Source organism: Musca autumnalis, unplaced genomic scaffold, assembly GCF_047663935.1.
Source record: "Musca autumnalis isolate F117 unplaced genomic scaffold, ASM4766393v1 scaffold_2, whole genome shotgun sequence".
NCBI lineage: Eukaryota > Metazoa > Arthropoda > Insecta > Diptera > Muscidae > Musca > Musca autumnalis.
The window spans coordinates 59,824,880-59,849,577 of NW_027411755.1; the positions used below are offsets into that span (position 1 = coordinate 59,824,880).

General features: G+C 35.5%; 1 protein-coding gene across 1 annotated transcript in view; it reads right to left on the reverse strand.

The window, feature by feature from the left end:
• The window catches only part of beat-Ib (beaten path Ib), a 612,254-nt gene that overhangs the window by 521,041 nt on the left and 66,515 nt on the right, over positions 1–24,698 (reverse strand). Inside the window, exon 2 of the mRNA XM_073965761.1 lies at positions 4,918–5,021. The gene's annotated coding sequence lies outside the window, so the exon portion shown is untranslated. The remainder of the gene's footprint in view (positions 1–4,917; positions 5,022–24,698) is intronic.

The window sequence follows — 24,698 nt, forward strand, 5'->3', positions numbered from 1 at the left end:
GATCGTCACGAAATGTTGGTCGCAATAATAGCCCGAAGGCCTCGAAAAATTGAACAAGGGTACAGTATATGACAATGAAGATGCTTGCAATTTGAGATGGTAATCGGATGATGTTTAGAGGGTTAAATGGACCATAACTTTTGTGTGAAAATTGTGAAAATTTTTATAATACCTGTTCTATCTTTATTCCTGGAAGGCAAATTCCGCCCACATAAATAATATTCGGAAGACCAACTCTTGCCCTTTTCACTGATGCTAATTATATTGATTTACGCGGTCAGATAACAGAGTTACAGCCTAATATATGTAGTTTTTTGCTTGAAGTGTCACGAAATTTTACACGAGGTAAGGGCTTAGGTCGAAGAAGATGCCTACAATTTTGGATGATGATCCGCTATTATTTAGCGGGTGAAATGGACCGGCAAAGTAGCCTACATATTGAAAAAATAAATACTGATATTCCCCCTGATGCAAATTGCAATAATGTGTCTGCTAGATAACGGGCCAACTGCCTAATATATAATGGGTTTTGTGTAGAGAACCACAATTTCATCTCGTACTACAAATTGTCTCAATCATGACAGAGACATTTTCAGTTCAGTTGTCCAATTGAATATTTATACAAAAATTGAAGCATGGGGCGCTTCGCCACCTATTTTATACCCTCAGCCTTTAGTTTAATACAAAATATACAAAATATGACCAAAAATGTGCCCATCGAAAATTTCAAACAATTTGGAGTCGATTTAACACTGTCTAACTGGCTGGTGCGCACGATAACTCCAGAACTGATCTACCGATTCGAACCAAATTTTGCACTTCGTAATTTTTTGCCTAAACTTAGTTTAATTTCGAATTTGGTCTATATCGGTTCACTCCATCGGGCATCTCCTCACAAAAGTTCAAAATTTTTGTGAAAAATTATGAGAACGATAGCTGTCGATGTGTGAAATCGATTTGGTCCAAACTTTCCATATATTATTATTCCTTCCAGATATAGATCGGGAAAGACTATATCGGTCCACACCTTCGAGTACCTCCCACACAAAATTCGGAAAAGTGAAATTTAAGAGTGCTATCGAATCGTTTTGAGTTTTTCAGCAGATTGTCCTTGCGGCCACCTTTATGATGGTACAATTGCAATGGTAAGTCCATACCTCCAAAGATTATGGCCGCAAAGGTCCAGGAAACCCTGAAAAACAAGCAAGAAACCTAACAAAAATGGCAAATCCGCAAGATAACTCTCAGGGGGATTTTATGATTGGTCTAAACTTTGCACATCCTATTATTTCATCCAGTAATGTATCAGGTTGGAATATGGACTATTTCGGTCCCGTCCTTCGAGTACCTCGTACACAGAATTTAAAAAAAGTGCAGTTTGGGGATTAGTCTCGGATCTATTTTAATTTTTTGAAGAAGGTTCTTTTCACGGTATCTATTGCAACGGTACAATTTTTCCGGACTAAGTCCATACTTCCTGAGGTAATGGTCCAAAATTTCATAAAAAAATTTCTGCGTAGCACAGCTCGTCCTTGTAGTATCTCTTCCGGTTTCAGCGTCCATGTTCCTCTTCTGGGTGGAGGTAGGCTTCTTTACTGAGTCCTTCGCCACCGCAGAAGATTCCGACGTCGCGCTCACCTTCTTTTTGTCAGAACTCGCCTCTTCAGTATCATTTGAAGGATACTTTTGGCATTCTCTTTGGCTTTTGTCCTGACGAGGTTTGTCCTAAGCAATTGAAGGTGGGAAGCTCTTTTTCTTCTTACTGGGTTTTGCCACGTTCTGCACCTCAGGAGACCTTGTCCTCTTCGCCGCTTCCGAAGAAGTGGAGGGACTGTCTGTGGTAACCTTTGAAGCAGCCAGCTGTTGTTCCTTCTTTAGTTTAGCCTGGTTCCTCTTATTTCTTCCTTTGGGCCCCAGACCACTGAACTCTTTTCGTCGTGAGCTTAGCGATGCTCTCGCTCACTTCCTCTACCATCTTGTGGACTTCCATTTTCATGGGATTTTCCACAACGGTGGTGTTCGTTTTGCCGCAGCTATCAGATTCGGAATCAGGGTCGCTACCATCATCAGATAGTTGGGTCAAGTTAATCCTCCCCCTGTGCTGCCCTTTATCCTCCTCCGTTTTTACACTAGGTTGTGTGCTTGTAGCATTACCTTCGACCGTCCGACTATAGTTTTTGCTTACTTGTTTTCTTTGTGGCCCTTGTTACGACGGTACAATTTTTTGGGGGGTCAAAGTCCATTATTCTTGGGAAATTGGCACAAAATTTAAAAAAAACATAGAGATGTTATAAGTATTGAGTTTACTTATCTCCTTTGTATCCGAGTCTGAGGGTATATCTCCGTCGGCGCAGCTGACTGATACTTTCTAACTTGTTTTAATAATATGTAGCGAAAAAATCCCCGATTTTTCATTATAAAATACGGAAAATAATACATTACGTTTCCAGTAATGACGGCGTATATATGTATGTATGTTCTTTATCTCTAGTATGTTACTATGTTTATCGACTTATATATGTATGACCGGACGGCTAAAATATGTCGCAAAAAAATATGTCATCTACTTTCAAAATAAGCAATCATGTTCTTGAAAATCTTAGTACTATTCGCGATCTTGGCATTATTTTCGATACGAAATTATCTTTTATACCGCATATCGATCATATAATACCTAAAGCTTATAAAGTTCTTGCGTTTATTAAACGAAACAGAGCACAATTTACAGATCCTTTTACAATAAAACTTATTTATACGTCATTTGTCAGATCAAAACTTGAATATGCGTCAATTGTATGGAACACCTCCTGTAAAACCCATATTGAGCGTATAGAAAAAATCCAGAAAAACTTTACGAAGTTTGCTCTGAAATCTATGTTTCCAGTTGAAATGCCTCCTTATAAGAGTAGATGTTCATTGCTTGGGTTACAAACTTTATCAAGCCGTAGATGCTTTCAATCTGCTTGCTTCGTTTTTGATGTAATCAATAATATCATTGATTCTCCGGATTTGCTGGCATTAGTTCCGATATTTGTACCTTCGAGAAGCTTACGAATTGCAAATTTGTTTGAAGTTCCTTTTCACCGCACTAATTATGGGCGAAACGGACCTTTAACACGTACATTTTTGAGTCTTAATTCCATTAATAACACTGCTCAACAAAATTGAAAAAGTTGAATGTTTCAGACGAAGTTGCAGTTATTTCTAGATGAAATCGGCGAGTTATTTTCAAATCCGGTCTCGGTTTTTCTCCATCGGCTCTTGTTTTTGAGATATAGCTCAAAATCGGTTTTTACGAGTTTTACCCAGACTTTCGTTATTTTCGGATACAAACAAATATTTTTTGTGGGTTTTTCGACATATGTATATCAAGGGGATGTTGTACGCTCGATACAAATCGTTTTTGAAATAATTTTGGTGAGAATATATCAAAAAATATAGAAAATATACGACGGACCTTGTAAAAATTGCATATTTTGAGTACTTTAAGCTGTAATTACGTCATCAGGTTAAGTCATAGGATCTTCATATGGTACTCCGGATATGCTTAGGGTGTTTACTATATAATCCAGTATTCAAATGTATAATACAAAGTTCATAGCGCCCATGATTCCGCCATAACCATCATGAAGACTGCCATTGAAAAGTAAATGGTTTATGTGGTAATGATATCACTGGTAAATGATTTCCCTTTAGCAGTCTTCATGGCGATTTTTAGGTTATGGCCGAATCATGGGCGCTATGAACTTTATATTATATATTTGAATACTGGACTATATAGTAGACACCCTAAGCATATCCGCATTGCCATATGAAGATCCTATGACTTCCCCCGATGACGTAATTACAGCTTAAAATACTCAAAATATGTAATTTTTACAAGGTCCGTCGTATATTTTCTATATTTTTTGATATATACTCACCATAACTATTTCAAAAACGATTTGTATCGAGCGTACAACATCTCCTTAATATATTAATGTCGAAAAACCCACAAAAAATATTTGTTTGTATCCGAAAGTAACGAAAGTCTGGGTTAAACTCGTAAAAACCGATTTTGAGCTATATCTCAAAAACAAGAGCTGATGGAGAAAAACCGAGACCGGATTTGAAAATAACTCGCCGATTTCATCTAGAAACAACCGCAACTTCGATTGAAACAAAAGTCGTGTTGACCAGTGTAATCAATTTAAAAATGAATCGCGGTCATGTATTGATTTCAGCACGTCAAGAGAAACATTCAAATCAATGTTGTATCATTCTTTTTGAAATTATAAGAATATTATCTTAAGAATTATTATTTGTAATTTTATCCTAGTCTGTAAGGATGTTGAATTCCATTGACTAATAAACTAAGCTAAACTAAAAAGCAATCATATAAAAGAAATTCCTTTGAAAATAGTGCACAGATGTAGTGGAGTAGGGTATCACATGGTCGGCGCTGTCCGATTATAACCCTCTGTTACTCGTTTTTTATACAATTCTTCATTTGTTAATGGATTTCATGCAATATAAAAGAGATTATGGTGGAATTTTTGGTGTGGACGGTGTACATTGATGGTGGCTGTCAGTGGAATAATTAGGCCGCTGTTTCGGATATCTACCTCACTAACGCCTAAAAAATTAAGCTGCAAACTTCCAAAACTTCTTTTGTCATCTACCAAAGTGTTATTTACATTTAAAATTTGGGATCTGTTCATTGTACCCTCATCTTACTATTCCTTTTACAGTGATAGGCTTTGTACCATCATTGGCTGAGGGTATTTAGCTGTTTGCAAAGAGTAGTGGCGTATGGTCGAAACTGTCCGACTACAGTGTTGCCTTCTATTAACAGTTAAAGGCTTGATTTTTGAATTCATTTATATTTTCCATTTATTGTAGATTATATAATTATTTAAAATATGACATTGTACTTACCATCACATATGTATTTTGTATAAAACTGATGAACTGCCATTAATTGAATTATGTTTATCTATTTGGGTTTCACAACTTTGGGATAATGTTGTATCACACATAATCTGAAAGAAAAAAATATAAGTTCTAACACTATATCAAAAAATACAAATTTTAAAGGTATTTGTAAAGTCATGAGTATTAAGGGAAGCACTAGCAATTCTCCAGTTAACTCACGGTTAGTTAATTAATTTTACGAGTATAGTACCTTATACAGATTGTACTTCAGTAAATGTGAAAACCAGGGTTTAAAGGCCAGCATCTAAAAACATTAGCATTAGCTGCACAACACAATATTCACACACACGGCTAAATAAGCAACCGATCGCATATTTATTTTTGTACATTTTTGCTTATTTCGTTTTTTACGCCTAATCTTTTTTTCGTTAGGCATAATCGACAACCACGCTACATATTTAGCAGTCGGCTGACCATTCATCGCAGCGAATTAGCCTCAGAGGGTGCTTTTTGTGATTAGAGTTGCCAACGCAGTAATAAAAAAGATGTCATTTAATGTCAAAATGCTCCCATCATAAGGTAGAACCTTAAGAATACTAATTATTATTGTTTAAAAATAAAAAAAATATATATTTTAAACAGCTTCACAAAAATTCACATGTCCTTTGAACGAAAACGTGGAATTAATTATATCGTGATTTTTAATGCATTACACTGGTAACCCTGATCTCAAAAACAATTGTTTGCTGAAAACATGGCTAAGCCGTTGAAACTTTGTTGCTTATTCTCTTTTCTGATATGTGTTGATCATGTGTGCTGCAAAATATGAGTATGCGTGAATGATGCTTTTTTATTACAGCGACGAAATCAAATAGCATCAGCATCGCTAGCAATATTTTTGTGAAATTTGTTGCTACATGTTGCCGTTGTTCATTGTTGCTAAACATATTTCGAAGAAATTTTAGCAGGCAAAGCTGCAAATATTCGGTGCTTTTGCTAATATGGCGTTAGCATTTTAAACCCTGGTGAAAACATTTAAAATCCTACTGACAAACAATCTTCTTGACCTGTTTGTTGCTCTATTCAATAAAATAAATTTACCATTTTACAAAAATATGAATTCATTTAAAATAACCGAAAAAAAACAAAAGAAAATTGTCACAACTTCTTTTCGCTTTATTGGTTATGTATGTATTTTGTACAACTCGATATTTTCCGTTCCAAATATTTACAAACTATTGAATAATTCGCAACGAAACATGCTTCAATCACATTTCATTTTGTACAGAGGGAGAAAGAAAATGGAAAAAAAGAAGTTTCAATTTTCTTAGATATTCCATTAACAGTGTTGCTGTTATCGTTGCTTTTTCCCAGCAATTTAAAAAACAAAAACTCACAACTCTAACCATCGAAAACGAAGCAATTCTCGCATTCATTGCATTCCATATATACTATATAGCTCAATGCATATTCAAGTGTTATTTTCGTCCATATTCAAATCTCTTTTTGCTAAAGTGAATTCAAGAAATAGTTCAGTTGGTTGGTTATAATGATTTCTGTTCGTTTGTGTGTATGTGTGTTTCTTCTGTAGAAATAAACAAGAAAAAAAATGGAAACTAGGGTAACGAAGGTACTTGAGAATATGTAACTCATTCATTTTTTGCATCAATGTTTGAATCAGTTGGAAAAAATAGAACTTCGAATGTCTTCTATGGCAACGTGTTTTTTGCGTGTGTTTTATGCAACAGTTTTGTTCAATTCCCATTGACATGCTGACCCCAAAACTATGTTTGGGGTTCTAAGATGTATGTTTTGGTCTGTCACAAAAGGCATAGGAAATCAATAAAAACTTTTTGAAATATATTATGAATTAATTTAGCAATGGCACAATAATTGCAACTCTGTTAAAGAGGTCATGCAAATATAAAATATCAATCAAAGGCAGCGTTATTAATAGGTGATCGAAATGTTTTTAATTATTGTTTTTCTATTTCTAGCAACACCTCTGGAAAACTTATATATGATTATTTTACTACCTGTAATTTTGCCCCTGGAGAGAAAATGCTAAAAATTCAAAATAACTGAAATCGGGCGGTTTGGTTATGCAAGTATGTGGGATATTTGTATATACCTACAGTGACCAACCGTACTCTATTATAGGGTATCCGAGATTTATTTTTTAAGGTACTCTATTTGTCCTGTATTTTCAGTTGGCGTACTCTATCTCCTCTATTTTGGATTTATTTTACGAATACATACGTAATACAAAGACATGATAGAAGCAACCATATGTAGAAATTAAACAAAATATTGCCTTGGTTTAAATGAAATCACTGATATTTCTGTTGATTTCAAAACTTCGGAAATTAGGTTTTTTTTGTAATAGAAGCATTAAAACTAATTGATTTTTTGTTAAAGTATTACATAATTCCCGTTTTCTTTTTTGGATCACAACTCTTCATCCATGTGTATAATATACATATTATGTACTCTATTTTTATCCAAAAAATATTGGTTCTGAAAACCCCACATACCAAGAAATAGCTAATTCGGTCGGAAAACTTCACAATACTTGCAATCGAGAGGTACCGTTTTAGGATCACTGGAAACCCTAATTGTCAAATTACAGCCAATTTGGACCGCCAAGTATTGATACAAACACAATTAGCGCTGGGGAAGTTTGTAGTCAAATTGCCAAAACGCAGCCACTGAAGAAAGGAGATAATTACTTCAAAATACCGTTATATGGGCATTCCAATTTCCGGTGCAGAAGTGTTTTGACCACTAGGCATTCTAAATGCCAAAATACAGCCACTTCGGTCGGCAAATTAAGCTAGAATCTTCAATATATCCAAAATGGGGAGGAACCGCTACATACAGCTACACCAAAACATGGATCCACGTTGACGGAGAAATTTCTTAATTGCAAAGACCTTCAAATGTCAGGTAGGTACAGGTAGTTGAGACAAAAAATGTTGCTAAAGCTCTCAATATACAGAAAATCCGGAGGTATAAGTTATCCGGAATAAGACCACTGGGATTCTCAAATGTCAAATTAGGTCAAATTGAAGTTAGTTTAGTCAAAAAAACTTAGCTAAACAACCGCAAAATACCGAAAATCAGGAGGTATTGTTATATGGGGCCTATACCAAAACATTGGCCTATGTGGAAAATTTTTGGTAAAAAAGTTTTGTAACTTGGAAACTCAAATGTCAAAGAACAGGTAGTTCGGTTATCTAAAATACCGAAATTACTTCAAATCGGGAAGTACCGTTATATGTACTTCTGTTGAAGTACATGTATGAAGTACATAGTTCAACAAATAAAGCTAAACTCCTCAAAACACCTAGAACTGAGAGGTATCGCAAAATGAGGGCGATACCAAAACATGAAGTTTTGTGTCCACTGTGAAACTCAAATGTCAAGTAACAGATAGTCCGGTCAATAAATGTTGCTAAACTCCTCAAAACACCTAAAATTGGGATGTACTGTTATGTGGGGGCTATACCAAAACATGGAGCTATGTCGTCAATTTTTGATGGAGAAGTTTTGTGACCGACAGGAACCTCAAATGTCAAATTTCAAATGTAGCTAAACTCCTCAAAACACCTAAAATCGGAAAGTTTTTGGGGGAGAAGTTTATTGACCACTAGAAACTCTATATGCCACATCAATCGATATAGCAAAATGTAGCTAAAAAAGCCGCAAATACACAAAATAGGGAGGTACCCTTGTAAGGGGACACATTAAAACTGGACCTATGTTTATGTTGGAAACGTGTTGTGGCTGAAATTTGGTAATTAGTCTTCGTTGTGGGTACAAAACTTTACCCCAGAAATTTGTCCGTACAGGTCCACGCATTCATATAGCCCCCAGAGAAGGGTACCTCCCGACAAAGTAGTCCACCGAAATGACAGAAATTTAGTATTTGGTCTTCATTTGGTGTACTAGATGTTACATATGAAATTTGTTGGTATAGGTTCACATCCTCATAAAGCCCCCGTAGAACGGTAAGTCCCTATTTCCTGTATTTTAAAGGTCGTGGCCCTAAGAAAACTTTTAATTTAATCGAAGTATGTATTTATGAAAATACGAAAGTGGATCAATAATTCCAACTTTCATATAAATCATAAACGCGTCAGACATGTTTCGGAACGGAACTCATTTAACTCTGGGAAGGTGAAAAAATTACGGAATCATTAATCCACCCTCGTATTTTAATAATTTTCCTTGAATAGCGATTTTGTGATTCCCGTTTCTTGGGAATGATAAAAACAGAAAAAACCAAAACCCTAGACATAACACATTTAAAAGGTCAGACCTTTAGGCCCAAAAAGTACGTAGATTCTTACATGCAGCCACACTTTGTCGAAAATTAATTTTCAAGCCGATACGTTTTTTAATTTTCGAAATAAAACCTTTTAAAAACAAGTAAGAAAGTATCAGTCAGCTGAGCCGACAGAGATATACCCTCAGCCACGTACCCGAAGGAAAAAATTTAACACAATATATCTGTAGGTTTTTTAGCTGTTGGGAAAATTTTCCAGGATGGAAAGGGCCGCAAAAAACTACATGTTGCAACAAAATTCAGAAAGATCCAAGACGAGTGAATTTTTTCCAAACTTTGGGTAGGGTGTACCCATAGGAGTGATCCGATGTAGTACATATTCGGACCTAATACAAATGTGTAGGAAATATTTTTTTCTTTATTAGTCTATGGATATTTTCCTTACAGACTATATAATTAAATATGTTGTACTTAATTTTCTGAATTTAAATACTTTTACTTTTCAATTTACAAAGTTTGAGCTAAATCGATTTCTCTCTTAAAAGGTTATTTTACACATTAGCCAGTTTAGGAGGTGCCGGTAGGATTTTCTGGACCTTTTTGGGTCATTATCTCAGGAAGTATGGACTTTCCCACGAAAAAAAAAATTACAACGTCGTAACTGGGGCCGCAAGTGCAACCTGCTACGTCACAAATTAATAAGATCAGAGAGGAGTTGTTAAACTATACTTTTTACAAATTTTGTGTGGGAGGTACTCAAATGAGTGGACCGATATAGTCCATATTAGAACTCGATCTATGCCTGAAAGTAATATTACCAATATCAAAGTTTGGCTCAATTCGGTTATTCCCTCCTAGAGTTATCATGCCCACAATCTTGGCGAAAAATGTTGAACCTTTGTGGGGGAGGTACCGGAAGGAGTGGACCGATGTGGTCTATCTTCGAATTTAAACTAAGTTTGGACAAAATATTGAAAGACCCAAAGTTTTAACCAAATATGTTGATACGTTCGAGAGTTATCGTGCACTCCAACTACGACACATGGTATTATATGGGTTGTTTGCAGTTTTCGTGCTGATTTCTGAGGAAGTATGGACTTGCTCCTGAACAAAATTATATCGTCGTAATAGGGGTAGTGAATACAAGTGGCTGCAAAAAAAAAATCAAAGCGATTCGAGAGCAGGTCTTAAACTGCACTTAAGCAAAATTTTGTGAGGGAGGTACCCGAAAGAGTGAACCAATAGGGTCCATATTGGAACCTCATCTATGTCTGGTAGAAATGTCACGATGTGCAAAGTATGGACTAATTCGGTTCCTCCCTTCAAGAGATATCGTGCGGACAATTTTTCCGAACATTTTTGAAGTGGACCGATATGGCCCATCTTCGAACTTAAATAAAATCTGGACAAAATAGATCGATACCCAAAATTTGAACCGAATCGATTGATCCGTTCGAGAGTTATCGTGCGCACCAGCCAGACAGACAGACGGACAGACAGACAGACAGACGGACGGACATTGCTAGATCGACTCAAAATTGTCTGAAACGGATATCGTACAAACATACTTGGGGTCTAAAACCATTATTTCGATGAGGCACATTTTTGGCCGTATCAAAGTGTAAATACCCTCTTTAGCCTAAAGGCTGAGGGTATAAATAGGACGCAGATTCCCACCGCCTTTCGAAATTCATCAAAATAAATTTGATATTTTCACCATGGGACAGCGTTTAACACTGACTGCAAATTTCATGACAATCAATTTAGAAGTTCTGTAGATGTAACATATAAAAAAAGGTGGGCGTGGGCCCCAAAATACATGTATAAGATCGGAGCCACAACCATGTTTGTCTCGCCGATACATTCGTATTTTTTGCAACTACATACATCGTTTTTAAAAAATAGGTACCCCACACACTCCGAAATTCTACAAAATAGGTAGCCTATTTTCACCTGAATCATCCTTATACATTCCCTGAAAATTTCAGGGAAATCGGTTCAGTGGTCGTGGTTAATTTTTATTTCTGTAAAAACCTAAGTTGGATTATGACGAACATTGAAAAAATATCCAAATCGGCCCTTTCGATCTCAACTGATGCAATATTCAACGAACGACACTTTATTTGTATTAATATATAAAGTTAAGTTAACTACAATTCTGTTTATATCCGCTTATAACCGCTATTCTAAATCAGGTTTAAATCGATATCGGAAGACTTTGGTCTAAGGTTATTCTGGATGCATTTCGAGAGTTGATCGGACGAATATAAATATTTTGTGCATTTTACGGGGCAGCAACATATGCGGATGCTAGATATCAGAATCCGAAACAATTTTCCCAATTTTCAAATATTTATGTTTTTATACTCTCAGCATTTATGTTAACTCAGACATGTTGGAGATTTAGCAATTTTCGAACGGATGAACCGATTTGGTCCAAAATTTTGCCTTCGTTATTTATTTATTTTGTCCAAACTTAGTTTAATTTTAATGTGCGCCATATCGGTCCACTCCTTTAGGTACCTCTCCCACAAAAGTTCGAAAATATTCGCACAAAGGCGAACCGATTTGGTCCATACTTTACACATTGTGGAATTTCTACCAGACATATATGAGGTTCCAATATAGACTCTATCGTTCCACTCTTTCGGAAACGTTCAGTTTAGGACCTGCTCTCGAATCGCATTGATTTTTGTTGCAACAACTGGTATTTGCGGCCCCCATTAAGACAGCACAAGTTTTATCAAGGGCAAGTCCACGATAACTCTCGAACGGATCTGCAGATTGGGACCAAAATTTGGTCATCGTAATATTTTGTCCGAACTTGGTTTAAGTTCGAAAATGAGCCATATCGTCCACTACTTTAGGTACATCCCCCACTAAAGTTCAAAACTTTTCACTAAAACGGTGCACACGATAACCCTCGACGGTAGTACCAGATTTAGTCCATATTTTGCACATCGTTATGTTCCTACGATACATGATGCAGGTTCTAAAATCGGCTATATATGTCAACTCTTTTTCACACATTTTTGGAAATGTTCGGTTTATGACGTGCTATCGAATCTCTTTGATTTCTGTTGCAACAACTTATATTCGCTGCCCCCATTACGACGGTGCATATTTTATCAGGGGCAAGGCTATGCTTCCTGAGAAAATAGCCCGAAAAGTTTAAAAACCCCTATGGCACCAATATAACTCTCGAACGGATCAGCCGATTCGTTCGAAAATTTGACGTTCATAATATTTTGTCCAAATATAGTTTGAGTCTGAAGATAGGCCTTACCGGTCCAATCCTTCAGGTACCTCCCCAAAAAAAGTTCAAAACTGTTCGCTAAAATTGTGCTCACGATAACTATCGAAGGCAGCAACCGATTTGATCTATGCTTTTCACATCGTAATATCTCTACGGGACATAGATCAGTAGTTTCGATAAGTTAGCGACGAATAAAAAACAGTCGTAAAGTTCTACCGATAGCAAGAGTGTTGTCAACTTTTGTTTGAATTTTTCATTTCTAATTTTGCGTTTTAATTCTACCTATTTTTGTCGATAATTTAGAAAATTCAGTTTCAGTTTCAGTTTGAAAATAAATACGATGAATAAAAGTAAACATAAATTCCACAACACTTCAATTTTCTTAACATCTCAGTTTTTGATAAATATCTATTTTTAGAATTCTTAGTACGAATATATTCATAGCGGCAATGTCTTACTTATTATTCCACGAGTAAGTGAAGACAAAGTATTTAATATGTTTGCCAATCTCCCACACACGTAACAGTTAATATTTCCCAAAAATTAATGATAATTTTATTTTACTTTTAACCCCTTTCCAAACTTTGGTTTTTCTCAATTCCATATCCTTTGGCATCTTCATATTTTCATAAAATTAGTATCAACAAATTTTTGTAATGAAATTTTCAACTGCTTTAAGTTGTTTATCAAGCCACTTGACTGCGAGTCTCGTGTTTCCTGTTTCCGGAACTTTTCAGTGCCAATGTTTTTTTCATGGGTGTTGCTTTCACCACCCACTACCGAAGTGTATGTAAAAAGTACATTAGCTACTTGTTCCATTCTTGATTTTTTTTTTTTTTTGTTGTGGTTACATTTCCTAGCCATGTTTTTCTTGTTATATTTGATGCTATGTTGTTATGCTTGTGGTGGGATTTTGCTGGAGTTGAGTTTTTCTTGTTGGCCCTGCTATTAAATTTGATTGCTTGGCTTGTTGACATTTTACTGCTTGAGACATGGAATTTTTTACCCAAAGTTCATTTTTTCTGCTACAAATTTGCTTTCTGCGTCATCACCATCAGAGTTATTGTGTTTGCGGTTAATTTTTTGTGTGTTGGCGGTTTCAAGTTTTCTTCTCGTATTTCTTCTCAGCAAACAAAAAACGGCAGCAGAATTTGTAAAAATGTGAACGAACGCCAAACCAAACTTCTTGTGCAGTCTGATGCCAATCGAATGAGTTTTTGAGCTTTGTTTGTTTATTTAACTTCACTCAAGCTTGAGTATAAGCAAGAGGAAAAAAGAAAAAAAACAACATAATAGGAAAGTCTAGATGGATAATCGAATGCGGGTTTCCCTTTTGTGGTGTACAAAAATACACAACAATGGCAAAACCAGAAGACGACTAACAACAAATTGATGGAATTCATGTACAAAAAGTTCTTTGTTTGCCTTTGTATAGAAAAATGCAAAGGAAAAACTTTCTTTTGGGTAATCTACTTGTTTTCGTTTTTTCCTCTTCCTGGTACTTGAACTGAGACTTACAGCTTTGCCTACTTAAAGCTTAAATAATCCATTCTCTTGGCCAAAAATATGATATGTTTGAAAGGAAAATATGTTTGCATTTTTGTTTGTGTGTGTGGATGTATCATTTAAAATATTTTTGACTTATTTTGTTTTTGTGAAAACTCCCACAAAATATATTTTACTCTATTCAAAACCACTTTACTTAAATACTTAAATTCCTGTATGCCTTGTGCAGGAGAAAAATATTTTCTTGGTTTGCAGCTTTGTTTACCATAAACATCTGAGATTTACAAAAGCCGACTTTCCTCCTTCGTCATCATCATCTGCAGATTTTTGTAATGTTATCTCTTTTGCTTGAATTCCATAGCCAGATTTCCTCTTTCAGTTGTATAAAATATCTTTTAAGTGTAAGAAGATGTGTAAACAAAGTCTCTACAAATTCTTTCAAGTATTTAAAATAAGTTGTATTTTTTCTAAATTTTGTTTCTACATTTTATGCATTTCATGGTAATCATTGTGGTTTTATGCTTCAGATAATAATTCTAACTGAAAGAGGTAAGCGAATAAAAATCATAGAAAAACAATTCTCAGAGAATTATCATTCAGTAGACCTTGGATTGTAAAAAAGAAAAAGGGATTTTTAAACATAGAACTAATCAGGATTTGAGATCGCATTCCATACAATAGTCGAGAAATTGTGTTCAATATATTTTTCATCGTAACTATAAGAACGTTTTTATGTCTCTTCTAAAATTCAAGGTTTGTAACACATGGTGTGCCTTAACAAATTTAAATAGAAGGTGCTTACACCTCGGAAGTTTTTGCTGATTCTGAAACTACAATGCTCATAGATGAGAAATATCAAGAAACAAAAAAAAAAAATCGCCGGAGGGATTTTAAAATAAATCGCGATTTAAGTTCACATTTTTAGGGGTTCTTTAGGTTTTCACGATTTTGCTTGGAAACCGCGAGTCCTATGTAAATTGGCCTAAAGAAAACTTTGTAGCTTTGAAAATTCTTCACAAGATTGACATTTATGATATTTTCGTAGGTTTTACCGTTTTTATACCCTCCACCATAGTATGGAGGGTATATTAAGTTTGTCATTCTGTTTGTAACACATCGAACTAATCATTTGCGACCCTATAGAGTATATATATTCTTGATCAGGATAAAATTCTAAGACGATCTAGCCATGTCCGTCTGTCTGTCCGTCTGTCCGTCTGTTGTAATCACTCTAGCGTCCGCAATAATTGAGATAGAGTGCTGAAATTTTGCACGCGAGGGTCTTTTTTCCATAGGCAGGTCAAGTTCGAAGATGGGCTATATCGGTCCACTCTGTGGTATAGCCCCCCTATAACGGTACCTCCGGATTTGAGGTATTTTGACGTTCTTCGCCATATTTGCAGACCGAATTAGCTATAATTTGGCACTTAGGGTTCCTAGTGATCAACAAACTTATATCCTAAAGGATATGGGCATAGGTCCATGTTTTTGTATAGTCCCCATATAACGGTACCTCCCGATTTTCGGTATTTTGAGAATATTAGCCACAATTTTTAACCGAACTATCTGCAATTTGACATTTGAGGTTCTCAGTGGTCACGAAATATCTCCACCAAACATCGTCAACATAGGTCCATGTTTTGGTATAGCCCCCATATAATGGTACCTCCCGATTTTCGGTATTTTGAGAATTTTAGCCACAATTTTTAACCGAACTATCTGCAATTTGACATTTGAGGTTCTCAGTGGTCACGAAATATCTCCACCAAACATCGTCAACATAGGTCCATGTTTTGGTATAGCCCCCATATAACAGTACCTCCCAATTTTCGGTATTTTGAGAATTTTAGCTACAGTTTTTAACCGAAATAGCTGTAATTTGACATTTGAAGTTCTCAGTGGTCATAAAACATCTCCAACGAAACATCGTCAACATAGGTCCATGTTTTGGTATAGCGCCCATAAAACGGTATCTCCCGATTTTCGGTATTTTGAGAATTTTAGCTGCAATTTTTAACCGAACTAGCTGTAAGATCGGTATTTTGAGAATTTTAGCTACAATTTTGTCTATTCAAAAATAATCGTCAATATGGGTCCATGTTTTGGTATATCCCACCATAAAACTGTACCTCCAGATTTTCGGGAATTTTCAGTGGTCACGAAATTTCTTCACTAAAATTTGTCAACATGGGCCCATTTTTGAGGGTCTACATTGTTTTGATGAAACAACACTCAATTTGAATTAGCTTTATATCTATGTTCACTGTTGCTTAAGTGCTCTACAAAAACAACAAACAAAGATATAATGCTAATTCATGATGGCTTACAGGGTCCCTTGCAAAAACTTCATCACGCCATAACGCGTAAGTTCGACTCCTGGCGATTCTGTCCTTCGGGGTTTTTAATATACACACACCAAGGGCTTTCATCTCCAAAAGGAATTATCTCTGCCCCAACATTTGTGTTCACAGTGTAATTTAAGCAATAGTGGAAAGCAGTAGGAGTCTATCCATTGTCGAAAAGTTGTTCCACCTAAAATTGTGAAAGGACCCTAATTATTCCATTATAATAAGGACTATTTTATGGTGGAGGGTATAAAAAGTTCGGCCCGGCCGAACTTAACGACTTTTTACTTGTTGAGATATAGAAATTCAAATTGAGACAATGCACTGACTGTATCGCCTCCTTATAAAACAATGTCATTACTGCAATTTCCCAAATTAAACTTATATATCTTGAAAATGGTACAACCTAGGAAAAAATAAATCATCTAATCTTGTAGAGAATTTTCACAGCTTCAACATTTTTTTAGTCCCATTTTGAAATGACTTGCGGTTTCCAAGCAAAATCTTGAAGACTTAAGATAAAAACCTAAAAATTTTCACAGCTTCAATATTTTTTTATTCCCATTTTGATATGACTTGCGGTTTCCAAGCAAAATCTTGAAGACTTAAGATAAAAACCTAAAAATTTGAACTGAACCTCTATATCTCAAAAATGGTAAAACCTACGAAAAACCTAAAGGTCAGTCTTGTAGAGAATTTTCACAGCTACAACATTTGCTTTATACTCATTTTGATACGATTTGCGGCTTCCAAGAAAAATCGTGAAAACCTGAAAAAACCCTAAAAATGCGATTTATTTTAAAATCCCTCCGGCGATTTTTTTGTTTCTTGATATTTCTCATCTATGAGCATTGTAGTTTCAGAATCAGCAAAAACTTCCGAGGTGTAAGCACCTTCCATTTAAATTTGTTAAGGCACACCGTGAACACTCTTCGATTTTTTATTTTTTTTTTCCAGAGGTAGGTGCTTTCCCTGAGCACTAGCTTTCCGCCAAATTTCTCTTTGATGATTGTGATCTTTCTTAGATGTCTGGTCATACATACCATACATACGTTGATGTATGTATATGAAAATATCCTAGAGATATGACGATTGTCTTGGGTAGATCGTGTAGGATGGATAACATATATGCCCGTGCCAGAAAGTCATATGAGACCTTTGATGGTATGAATCCAAAGGTAAGGCGAAAAATATGCCATCCAAAACTTGAGAAGTAAAGTAAAAGATTGTTGAGTTTCGAAATCCACTCTTAGCTCGCCTAATGGAATAAAATCACTTGAAAGCACTTACATTGTCTGAAAAGCCTATGAATATATCAGAGTGATGACTTTTTTATAACCATTTGCAAAATTCATCCAAATAAAGTTCTCAGCAATTCTTCAAAATATTCTGATACTCTAAAATGCTTACTTTCATGTTGTTTCAGCGGTATTTTGCATCATATCTTTTACAACACGTATTTCAAACACAGTTCACACCAACAGTTTATTCTTGCATTTCGGATTTCACAACATTATTGACATGTTCTGAAGAGTTGTGTGTTAGATTCAAGCGAATATTTTTCCAAAAGAAAAAATTAACGGTTTTGGAGATATGATGCAATATGTAATATTATGGAAATTTTTGATATTTTATAAAATTAATTAAATAGTTTTTAATTAATTTTAATAGTAATTTAGTTTTTTTGAATTCATTATTTCTCCAAATATTTTATTCTTGCCGTTATCTACAAATTTGCTTCAGAGGTCAGCTGAAGATTCACATAGGATTCTGAGATATAGCCCAGAATTGAAAAATCAATATCTAACCATGTTTAGATGGGGCTATAAAAGCCAAGCTGGATCTGACACAACAAAACCCAACTAGGGTTTTGTCATTTGGGTCAGCTCAAATTGTTTGCAAAAGATTACCTTAAAAAATGTTGCACAGTGTTATCATTTAATTCTCTTAGATATTGTATTTTTTAGCCCGATTTCAAAAGTCTAACTGACGGACATAAATTGACTTAGGAGAATACTTTATGGAATTATTATCAGGCGAACATTTAGCGGTGTTTTCAACGAAATTACAAATTTAAAATACCCCACATCTTATGATGCAGTTACAAAACAAGGAATTTACCGACAATTCTCTAAGCAAATTATAATGTGGTTAAAATGCAAAGATAATGAGGTTAAAAACTTAAAAACCAGGCGATACATTAAATGCCAGTGAAAATTCTCTACAACATTTTCTTTAGTCCCATTTCGATAAGACTTGCGATTTAATTTTTTTCATCTGTCAACATTTTAGTTTCAGAATCCGCAAAAACTTCCCAGGTGTGAGCACCTTCCAGTTAAAGTTAGTTAAGGCACACCGTAAAACTTCTTCCTTTTGGAGATGAAAGCCTTTGGTGTGTTTATATTAAAAACCCCGAAGGACAGGTGCGCCGTGAGTCGAACTTTCGCGTTATGGCGTGATGAAGTTTTTGCAAGAGACCCGGTAAGCCATTATGAATTAGCATTATATCTTTGATTGTTGTTTTTGTAGAGCACTTAAGCAATAGTGAACAAAGATATAACGCTAATTCCTGATGGCCCACAGGGTCTCTAACAAATTTTCATCACGCCATAACGCGGAAGTTCGACTCAAGGTGGATCTGTCCTTCGGGGTTCATAATATACCCAAAAAAGCCCTTCTTTCCCAAGAAGAATTTTCCGTGCCTCAAACTTTCACCTCCATTTTGTTGCACAGTGTTATCTAATCTAAAACAAGTAAAAAAGCATTAAGTTCGGCCGGGCCGAACTTTTCATACCCTCCACCATAAAATATTCATTCCTGTCCCCAACTTTAAGTGAGTACGTTAAAATGTCAGATAATGTATATAAAATGCTTCATTCGGGAGGCCCTTTTTATGGTGCCTATATCTAACTGTTGACAATTTTTGGTGGGTTAGAAATTGGGAGGTACTGTTATATAGGGGTTATAATAAAACATGGGCCTATGTTGACAGTTTTTGATGGGAGCCTTTAATGTCAAATAACTCCTAATTCGGTTAAAAATTGCAGCTGGAATCCTCAAAATACCGAAAATTGGTACATAACATGGGAACTTCAAATGTCATTAACAGCTAGTTCGGAGGTATGTGGGCTATACGAAAATATGAAATTAAATGAACAAATTTTGTTGCAGAATTTTTGTTGACTTTTAAATTTCAAATTACAGAAAGTTCGTCCAAAAAATAAAGCTAAGGTACGGAAAATCGGGAGGTTTGTTTTGGAGCTATACAAAAACATGGACCTACGTTCGGTTAAACATTTTAAGTAAAATCCTCAAAGTACCGAAAATCGGGAAGTATCGTTATATTGGGGCTGTGTTGAAAATTGTTGATGCAGATGTGTGGTGACCACTACAACCTTCAAATGTCAAATTACAGTTAGTTCTGTTAAAAATTGTAGCTAAAATTGCCAAATAACTGAAAATTGGGAGGTACCCTTACATGGGAGCTATATCCGAACATGGACCTATGTTGACAATTTTTGATGGAGAGGTGTTGCGACCACTAAGAACTTCAAATGTCAAATTACTGCTAGTTCGGTTTAATATTGTAGCTAAAATCATCAAATTACTGAAAATCGGGAGGTACCGTTATATGGGGGCTTTCTTGACAATTTTTAGTGGAGAGGTGTGGTGACCACTAAGAATTTCAAATGTCAAATGTTCAAATTACAGATAATTCGGTTGAAACTTGTTGGTAAAATTCTCAAAATACCTGAAATCGGGCGGTAACGTTATATGGGGGCTATTCCAAAACATGGACCTATGTCCACTAGTTATATAAGTTTATTGACATTTAAGAACCCTAAATGTCAATTGATAGCTAAATCGGTCCGAAAATGTAGATAAAAACGTCAAAATGCCGTAAATCGGGGGTACCGTTATATGGGGGCTATACCAAAACGTGGGTCTAGGTCCACAACTTTTGTTATATAAGTTAAGTTACACTTAAGAACCCTAAATGTCAAATTATAGCCAAATCGGTCTGAAAATGTAGCTAAAACCGTCAAAATACCTTAAATCGGGGGGTACCGTTATATGGGAGCTATTCCAAAACGTGGACCTATGTCCACAACTTTTGTTATATAAGTTTATTGACATTTAAGAACCCTAAATGTCAAATTTTAGCTACATCGGTCTGAAAATGTAGCTAAAAACGTCAAAATACCGCAAATCGGGGGGTACCGTTATATGGGGGCTATACCAAAACGTGGACCTATGTCCATAACTTCTAATATATAAGTTTATTAACACTTAAGAACCCTAAATGTCAAATTATAGCTACATCGGTCTGATAATGTAGCTAAAAACGTCAAAATACCGTATATCGGGGGGTACCGTTATATGAGGGCTATACCAAAACGTGGACCTATGTCCACAACTTTTGTTATATAAGTTTATTGACATTTAAGAACCCTAAATGTCAAATTATAGCTACATCGGTCTGAAAATGTAGCTAAAAACGTCAAAATACCGCAAATCGGGGGGTACCGTTATATGGGGGCTATACCAAAACGTGGACCTATGCCCACAACTTTTGTTATATAAGTTTATTAGCACTTAAGAACTCTAAATGTCAAATTATAGCTACATCGGTCTGATAATGTAGCTAAAAACGTCAAAATACCGTAAATCGAGGGTACCGTTATATGGGGGCTATACCAAAACGTGGACCTATGTCCACAACTTTTGTTATATAAGTTTATTGATACTTAAGAACCCTAAATGTCAAATTATAGCTAAATCGGTCTAAAAATGTAGTTAAAAACGTCAAAATACCGCAAATCGGGGGGTACCGTTATATGGGGGCTATACCAAAACGTGGACCGATATAGCCCATCATCGAACTTGACCTGCCTGCAAACAAAAGACGCATTTTCCCAAAATTTCAGCGTCCTATCTCCATTTTTGTGGATGCTAGAGTGATTACCACAGACGGACGGACGGACGGACGGACGGACGGACGGACGTGCTCAGATCGACTTAGAATTTTACCCTGATCAAGAATATATATACTTTATAGGGTCGCAAATGAGTATTTCAATGCGTTACAAACGGAAAAACAAACTTAATATACCCTCCATACTATGGTGGAGGGTATAAAAATGTGTTCAGGTAGGTGAAAAGTACCACCTACCGGGCAATATCAAAGAGTCAACCTATCTTTAAATTTTTGGCGGGAAAGTTTTTTAGCGGCAGGGAACTTCAAGAGTCAAATTGAGGGTAGTTTCATCAAAACAATGTAGACCCTCAAAAATGGACCCATGTTGACGAATTTTAGTGAAGAAATTTCGTGATCACTGAAAATTCCCGACATATGTATATTGACGATTATTTTTGAATAGACAAAATTGTAGCTAAAATTCTCAAAATACCGATCATTACATCTAGTTCGGTTCAAAATTGCAGCAAAAATTCTCAAAATACCGAAAAACGGGAGATACCGTTATATGGGGGCTGTACCAAAACATGGACCTATGTTGACGATGTTTGGTGGAGATGTTTCATGACTACTGAGAACCTCAAATTGCAAATTACAGCTATTTCGGTTAAAAATTGTAGCTAAAATTCTCATAATACCGAAAATCGGGAGGTACCGATATATGGGGGCTATACCAAAACATGGACCTATGTTGACGATGTTTCGTGGGGATGTTTCATGACCACTGAGAACATCAAATGTCAAATTGCAGCTAGTTCGGTTAAACTTGTAACTAAAATGCTCAAAATACCCAAAATCGGGAGGTACGGTTATAAGGGGGCCATACCAAAACATGGACCTATGTTGACGATGTTTGGTGGAGATGTTTCATGACGACTGAAAACCTCATATGTCAAATTGCAGATAGTTCGGTTACAAATTGTGGCTAAAATTCTCAAAATACCGAAAATGGGGAGGTACCGTTATATGGGGGCTATTCCAAAACATGGACCTATGTTGGCGATGTTTGTGGAGATATTTCATGACCACTGAGAACCTCAAATGGCAAATTGCAGATAGTTCGGTTAAAAATTGTGGCTAAAATTCTCAAAATACCAAAAATCGGGATTGTTGATCACTAGGAACTCTAAGTGCCAAATTATAGCTAATTCGGTCCGCAAATGTGGCGAAGAACGTCAAAATACCTCAAATCCGGAGGTACCGTTATATGGGGGCTATACCAAAGAGTGGACCGATATAGCCCGTCTTCGAACTTGACCTGCCTATGGTAAAAAGGCCCTCGGGTGCAAAATTTCAGCACTCTATCTCAATTATTGCGGACGCTAGAGTGATTACAACAGACGGACAGACGGACATGGCTAGATCGTCTTAGAATTTTATCCTGATCAAGAATATATATACTTTATAGGGTCGCAAATGATTAGTTCGATGTGTTACAAACGGAATGACAAACTTAATATACCCTCCATACTATGGTGGAGGGTATAATAAGAAAAAAATGTAATCAAATTTGTCCAAAAATAATTGTGATAATATGAAATCGTTCATGAAATCGACAAACGAATGGGCAAAAACTTTTTACAAAAACAGGCTGTAAATGTCAAATAAAAGGGATATTATGAGATAATTATATAATAACAACGTCGTTATACTTAATTTACCACTTTCCGCATATTTTTAATCAAATATTTTTCAATTTAGAGCAATTTTGAACCTATTATAAAAAAATTGGTGTTGAAAATTTTTTGAATTGAAAATTTTGGTTAACCAAAAACCGTTTTGTTTGAAAAAAATGGTTTTTTGGACATCCTAGTAGTTGCGTTATATTGATATAATTTTTTCAATGTACAAGTCAAGAATTGGTTACTAAGTTTCACGTTCCTAATTTTTCGTAATATGCCCCACAGTATTCAAAATATGCACCAAAATTATGTTTAGATATTTTTCCGACAACAAATTATTGTCAAGTTATTGGCATTTAGATAATATGAAATCACTCGGAGTGCCTAAACTAATTTTAAATGAAAGGTACTTACACCTAGGATGTTTGTGCGGATTCAGAAACTACAATATTCATAGATGAGAAAAATCGAAAAACAAGAAAATTGTCGGAGGGATTTTCAAATAAATCGTGGTCAAACTTCACATTTTTAGTGCTTTTTTAGGTTTTCAACATTTTGCTTAGAAACCGCAAACTCTTTCGAAATGGATTAGGGAAAATGTTGTAGCAGTGAAAATTCTCTACATGATTGACTTTAATGGTATTTTCGTAGGTATTACCATTTTTGGGATATAGAAGTTCTGACTGTATTGCCTCATTTAAAATAATGTCAAGCACGGTGCGCCTTAACTATCTTTAAATGAAACTCGCTTACATCTGGGAAGTTTTTACGGATTCAGCAATGTTCATAGATAAGAAAAATAAAAAAAACAAAAAATTCGCCGAAGGGATTTTTAAATAAATCGCGATCATAAACGACTTGCCGTTTCCAAAGAAAATCCTGAAAACCTAAAAAAACCTAAAATGTGACCAGGTTTTTTTAGGTTTTCAGGATTTTGCTTGGAAACGGCAAGTCGTTTATAGAGGATTTTCAATGCTACAAAATTTTTTTAGTCCCATTTCGATACGACTTGCCGTTTTAAGCAAAATACTGAAAACTTAAAATAAACCTAAAAATGTGAAATTTGACCGCGATTTTTTTAAAATTCCCGACAGCTATTTTTTTTCTTGTTTTTGGATTTTTCCCATCATTGAATATTGCTGTGTCAGAATCCGCAAAAACTTCCCAGGAGTAAGCGGTTTGCATTTAAGGTTAGTTAAGGTGCACACTTCATGACATTGTTTTATAAGGAGGCGATACAGTCAGTGAGTGACAATGCACTGCGCAATTTGAACTTATATATCTCAAAAATGGTAAAACCTACGAGAATACTTAAAGGTCAACCTTGTTGACAATTTCCATTGCTATAACATTTTCTCTAATTCCATTCGATAGGGCTTGCGGTTTCCAAGCAAAATGGTGAAAACCTAAAGGTTTGAACTTTGACCGCGATTTATTTGAAAATCCCTCCGGTGATTTTTTTGGTTTTTCGATTTTTCTTATCTATGAACAGTGTAGTTTTAGAGTCCGCAGAAACAGTCCAGGTGTAAAAACCTTTCATTTAAAATTAGTTAAGGCGCAACGTGATCAGCGACCAAAAAAAAAAAAAAAAAACAAGAACCAAAAGTTAGGTCAAAATAAATTTTTTCTTACATTTTTGGCCAGGTCATGAAAGATGAGGTCCATGGGTCGACTAAATCACCAAAAGAGTAGACTTCTCATATCAATGAGTGCTCGCTGATTCATATTTGCCCAATGATATGGGATCTAGTTTTTATGACCGATTCCGAACGGCGTGTCTAGCGACACC